The 6000-nt window shown below is 45.1% G+C and overlaps 1 protein-coding gene across 9 annotated transcripts in view; it reads left to right on the top strand.

Annotated features, from left to right (window-relative positions):
• Positions 1 to 1514: 1514 nt before the first annotated feature.
• The window catches only part of GTDC1 (glycosyltransferase like domain containing 1), a 379830-nt gene continuing 375344 nt past the window's right edge, over positions 1515 to 6000 (top strand). For 8 of the 9 annotated variants that reach the window (XM_082630949.1, XM_082630941.1, XM_082630939.1 and 5 more), the window contains exon 1: positions 1515 to 1598. The gene's annotated coding sequence lies outside the window, so the exon portion shown is untranslated. Of the gene's footprint in view, positions 1599 to 2649; positions 2700 to 6000 lie in introns of those variants that run through there. The other variant, XM_082630942.1, reaches the window with a different exon arrangement.

Here is a 6000-nt window from a genome sequence, read left to right as displayed (position 1 = left end):
CCTTTGGAGTTCTTCTTATGCTTATTCCATGGCATAGGATTTACTAGTTTTGTGTGTTGTTAGGAACACTCACTTTCAGCTTTTGGCATTTATACTTTTCTGTTTCCCAATTTGTGTTAAAGTGGATGGACAGATGGTTGATAAGGTTTTCACATGCTTGTAATGCTGTTGTTCAGTTCAACGATGGTTTTAAACTCTGAGGGTCTTCATAGAGCCCGGATTTTGTTTAGAATGGAAGATAGTTTTAATTCTTCAATTTAAGGATAATATGTTTACTCACATAATTTAAAGCAACTTGTGGATGTAACTTTAAAGGCCTAATCAGTTTCCCTTATTTTGGTATGTCTCTCAACTCATTTCCACATCACAACCCAACTCTTCCAAGTTGCAGTTTTAAAAATGAAGTTTACCAGACTTCTAGTTACATTTGCATGTTTTGCCTTCTTCTGACTCATTTAGCCCACAAGCTCCTTCCAAATACAAAATCCTTTGATTCGGAATCACAGAAATTTAAATGTGGAAGAAACAAATTCCTCCTTTTACAGGTAATTAAACGAGAGACCTAAAAGATCCTGGTGCTCTTTCTACAGACTATGAATTTTATAAATAAAAGAACTGAAGTGAGATTAGGTTGCAGGGAAAAACAGGCAAAATTTGTGGACTGTAAGACCCCATAGAAATTGTGTTAATTGACATTTTATCGCAGAGAAAAGTATGGATGGGAACGATGAAAGTCAAAGATTGTCATCACTGCTATCGCTCTGCGTTGTGATTTTTAACTACTTGAGTGACTCTTGAGGAGAGTGGGGCTGCGCACATACCATTAACTTCCAAACTGCATATGAAGTATTTGGAGTAGTGAGAACAGAAAGGACGCTCAAAATGTAGGTAAAGGAAGGAACGAGCCTGTCCAGAGGGTTCTGAGGGGACCAGGGGGAGGGAAATTAGGACGCGTTGGCCAAGCAGGTGCCTAGGAGGTGCGAGCTGCACAGCAGGTAGCAGTGGCAGGGAAGAAGCCGGGTACGTGGCTCCAGCAGGCTAGGGAGGGGTACGGAGACCGGGGAGAGAAGGGACCGGCGGGAAAACTGCAGGAGGAAACCGAGGCTGACCTAGTGAGCAGCGAAGACCTAGAAGGAAGGAGAAGTAAGGAGAAGGCACCAATGCAAGCTTACAACCAGACTAGGGATTAGGGAAAGAGTATAAACAAGCTTAAGGGGGAAGACGCGGGTGCTGACCAGAGATGGGAAAGGGCGCGCGGGGAGGTGGGAGGCGAAGTGAGGTCCTAGGGCAGTGGGCAGGTGAGGAGAGACTCGGGGTGGGGGGTCGAGAGCCGAGGAGGCGCGGCTCGCGAAGGCGGGAGCGTCTGCTGAGTCAGGGACCCGCAACAACCTGGCCGCGCAGGGGGCGGAGTGGTGAGCGCGTGGGCGGGCCGGGAGGCGGGGCCTGCGCCTGACGCATCCCAAGGCCGCTGCGGCCGCGGGCCGGGCGGGGCGGCGGCGGCGGCGGCGGCGGCGGGGGAGGGGCACGGCGTCAGCGCGTCGCCGGCTGGGCCGCGCTGGTGGCCAGGAGGGAGAGACCAGGAGGAGGAGGAGGAGGAGGTGAGTAGGCTCCGGGCTGGGGAGCCGCGCGGGCCGGCGGGGAGGCGGGGAGCGCGGCCCCTCCCCTCCTTGGCGCCCGCCTCGCGGGGCCGCGCGGCTTGGAGTTCCCAGAGGGGCTGCGGCAGCGGCGGCGCGGGGAGCCGGGGGGCGGAGCTGAGGGCCGCGCGGGCGGCGCGCTTCCCGGACGCACGCGCTGCGTTCGCGGCGCCGCCGTCCGCCCCGCGGCCTGAGCCGGGCACCCCGGTTGCTGTCTCAGCCCTGCTACGCGCTGGCCATTTTGTGACCTCCTTTTCTTGGGTTCTGCGCGCCTTGCGGGCCGGCTTCCCGCAGCCAGCGCGCCGCAGGCCCCTCGTCGCGCGGCCGGTGAGGGTGGCTGGGGGCGCGTAGCCTTCTCTAGGGGAGGAGGAGGGGCCGGGCTCCCGGCCTTGGCCCGAGGAGCAGAGTGGCCTCCTTGCCGACCACGAGACTGCCGGGCCAGTGGTCCCTCGCGACGCGCGCCGCCAGGTCTTCCTGAAGGACCCTTTGCGCCTGGCCCCATTATCGCCCTAACTCTCCTGACCTCAGCAGCCCCTTAGTCCGCGGAGGCTAAAGACCTCGCTCACTCTGCGCTCTCCCCGCCCCCTTTCCTCCTCTGACGATCCCGCATATACTTATTTTAATCGGGACCCAGGCAGTCTCTTCGGGGTGGCGGGGGGAAGGTTCTCTGAATTTGCCCTATAAATCCAGCTGTGTACCCAACAGCGAGATTGCAGTACTACGTTAATTTAACCTTTAGTCTCGAGGGAGTTCCTTTTTTTTTTTTTTTTTGGTCTCCCCTCTCTGGCAAAGGCAACGTTTAGAGTTTTCTGAGAAGTGTACTGCATTACATTGTCTTTGAGATAATTCTTAAGTTAGCGCTTGGAGGCAGTGTGATGGGAGGTTCAAAGAGAAGGCTTTACACTTTTTCCTCCACCTGTATCACAGTTTGAAATGGAAAACGTGCGTTGACGGTGATTTTCCACATCAGGTGGGTTGCAGAATGCAGCCCCCGTGAGCCGTGGCTCTCCTTGGTTATTGGGTGCTACCCCTGAAGTTGATTTTAAAGTTCAACAGAATGGTCAGGTAAAGGAGCTGCTGAAAAGAAATCCAGTATAATTCAATAGAGCCATTTTATTGGATTCTATTAACCTGTTTAACCTTAAGCTAGAGCATGGCAGGAGTTTCATGTAGGAACCCACATACCAAGTGCAATATTGAATTTTAATTAGTGCATTCCAGGTTTGATGTGGAATAGATTCACATTTCTCACTGCCTTTCATTATATATTTTCCTTAGGATCTTGTATTTAAGAAACAGTTTTAGTATTGAGGGTGGGAGGAGTACCCTTTGAATTATGAAACTTTCTTTGACGAACTTGAAAAATGGGTAGGTAAAATGTGAACCGTGATACTGAGATAAGGTAGGAAACTGAATTTTATAACATTACCAATTTGAGAAGTTAAGAAGGCTTTTTTACTCCTGTTTTGAAACCGTGTTGACGTCTTAATCTGACAGACTGCAGAAATACAGAATTTTCTGTTTGTGAGGAACTTCAGCAGTTAACTATTAATTATTATTAATAATTAATTTATTGCAACCCTATTATTGTGCAGAGTAAAAATAATCCAAGTTTCCTGAAGAGATTTAGCATGAAATGAATAGAACTAGTTGACTTAAGCGAACACTTATGTAGATCATTCATACCTCCCCAATGGATATTTTTGTACCAAAATTTGTTTTGATTTTGATGTCTTAAAAAAAAAAAAGCCAAGTAATTACTAACTTTGAATTTTTTCCCGGTGTTTTGAGTATATGCCTTAGTTTGTGATTTGGAGTCATTAGATCAAATGATACAAATTATATTTAGGCAATCTTTACATTTTATCACTTGAAACAGTACTTTCCAGTTTGTTTGAATTTAGTAACTATTTTCACTTTGAGAATGTTTATTCATATTCTTGATTCAGATAGTCTGTGTCAATTCCAGGAGATTGGCATTGCAAGAGTCCTAGGGTTATGGTGTATGTAACCTTGATATTAATTAGGAAGAAAGGTCCTGTGCACATGTAGTCATCGAATTCCAGCATTCTCAGCTCCCTTCTGGTAGTGGTCCTCAATGCAGAAGTCCCCAGGTCCTTGCTGGGGTAGGGTGAATTCTTTGCATCTCCCACTCCAGTGTTTACTGCAGGTGTTTAGTAGATACTTTTTGGCTTGTGTGCATTTTCCCTGGTGTGGCTTCATGTAAGGTGGGCTGTGTTTTATTCATCTTTGTATGCTTCATGTCAAGCGAAGTGTACTTTGTAATGCTTGTGGTTTTGTTGGGCTTAATCAAATTTAAGAAGGTAGCAGAGTGCTTGGAAGTCATGAATCATATTATAAACTTGAAGTACCTCATTTCCATTTTTGTGTTGCATAGATACTCTGTTAGGCTGAATTCCAATATTGAAAGAGGTAGCAGGTATCTAATATTTTAGATAAACTGAGGCAAGAGCTTAACATTGAGAATTTTGTTCTTTAACATACATTACCCACTGTGAAATTGGAAAAGGACACCATTATTTAAAGTTTTTGATAGGACACCTCAGTTGAGCTAAAATAATACAAATTTTCCACTGGAGCAAAGTTAGAGAATCGTGAATTGAATGACCCTAATTGTTACTGTACGCCACGTTTTAAGGCCTTGGTTTCACTTTATAAAGATATATTTTTCAGTACATAGACTTCTGGAAGCAACATGACTTTTGGAGTTCAGACTCCTGTGGTAAGCTGTCCTGAAATGATATTTTAAACAGTTTTTGGCTGATGCCTTGTGCTTCATGGTGGTGATAATGAAAACAAACAAACAAACCCCAAACCAAACAAACCATACTGTATTTTCTTTTTCCCTTAGGCTTATATTCTTTCTTTAATAGATTATTATAGTGTGCTTTGTTTATTAAAAAAAATTACTGAGGAAAATTTTCAAGTATTTCTTTTGGAAAGTACCACCACTCCACCCTTTGAATAGCCTTGGCAAGTAATGTTTGGGCAAATGCAGGGCCATTTCCATAGTGTGATTCCTATTTGAGTATGTTGAGTTATATGAATAATAGTTTTCATAGGGACATCATCTTTGGACTACATGCATTTTTTTTCCCCTCCTGACACTATTACTGAAAACAACTGTACAGTAGAGTATGATAGTGCTTAATTTGTAGGGAGCAAATAATTTCATATCTATCATTGCTGGTTCCTGTGTCAGTCCCAGGCTACCTGGCCCACTCACTCCCTGTTCTGTCTTTTCCACCCACTTCTTGAATTGATTTTTAAGACTGAAAATACCTTAAGATCCCCAGCCTCTTCAGGAGGTGGGATCTGGAATTATTCTGGTGCCCTCAGCATCCATTGCTCACAGAGGTATGGTGTCTTATTATATCCTTGGGATGTACTCACTTTGACTGAGTTTCAAAATGAGATTCTCATTTTGAAAAATGCTTTCACTCATCAGGAGTTTTGAAATATATGGCATAAACATTTTAGGGAAGTATATGTGAAGCATCTAGAATATATTAATATAGATTTGATTTAGATGGAATTAGGTTATAGAATCAGACAATTGATAAGAATTAGTGAGACTGTCTAGTCGTTTTCTCCCACACTTGAAGGTCACACTTAAGTCATTTAAACTCAAGATTACAATTTTTTGGAGTACTTATTTTTAAAAGTGAAGCAGTTCTGCAGTATTTCCTTAGCATAAAATAATCCATAGAATTGATATATTTCTTTTATTATTCCTTTTTGTATTCCAAATCCCTTGTGGACCTGGAACCTTGTCTTGAGCCTGCTCCAGAGCTCTCCCTCTCCTCGCCATCCTCTCTCCCCTCAGGGAACTTGGACCTGGTCTTGTCCATGGTGGACGGTTGGGGTCCTACTTCAACTGGGGCAGAACTAGCAGAGTCAAGATACTTTGATACTGCTTCTCAGACTCACACTCACTGGATTGACTTCTTAGGTACTGAGGACAGGACAGCTGAGAGCTGGGCTCTTTGGCTGTTATAATTTCAGCTGTTTTTGAGGGTCAACTTTCATTTGCATCTGACGCTAGGACACCCTGGTCATCCAGTCATTACGTAGATCCCCTTCCTGACTACCCTGCTCTTGGTTCTCTGCCTTCGTAGCTGAGTTACTTACTGGGTGATTTCTATCCAATTTCAGTGGTAACTGATTATTTTCAGGTGTTTGATTTTCTACCCAGGTTTTCTCTCAGTTTTGAGCTTTCATTTGACCAAATATCTGTTATACTTTCATAGCACATTTGTTTGTTATCTGTCTTTCTTTCTAGACTGTGTGTACCCAGAGTGTTGGGACCGAATTTGTGCTGTTCCTGTCGGTGTCCTCAGCACTT

The sequence above is a fragment of the Mesoplodon mirus genome (genome assembly GCF_964341445.2).
Source record: "Mesoplodon mirus genome assembly, chromosome: 8".
In the NCBI taxonomy this organism is placed as follows: Eukaryota; Metazoa; Chordata; class Mammalia; order Artiodactyla; family Ziphiidae; genus Mesoplodon; species Mesoplodon mirus.
This window is presented reverse-complemented; position numbering and strand designations above follow the sequence as displayed.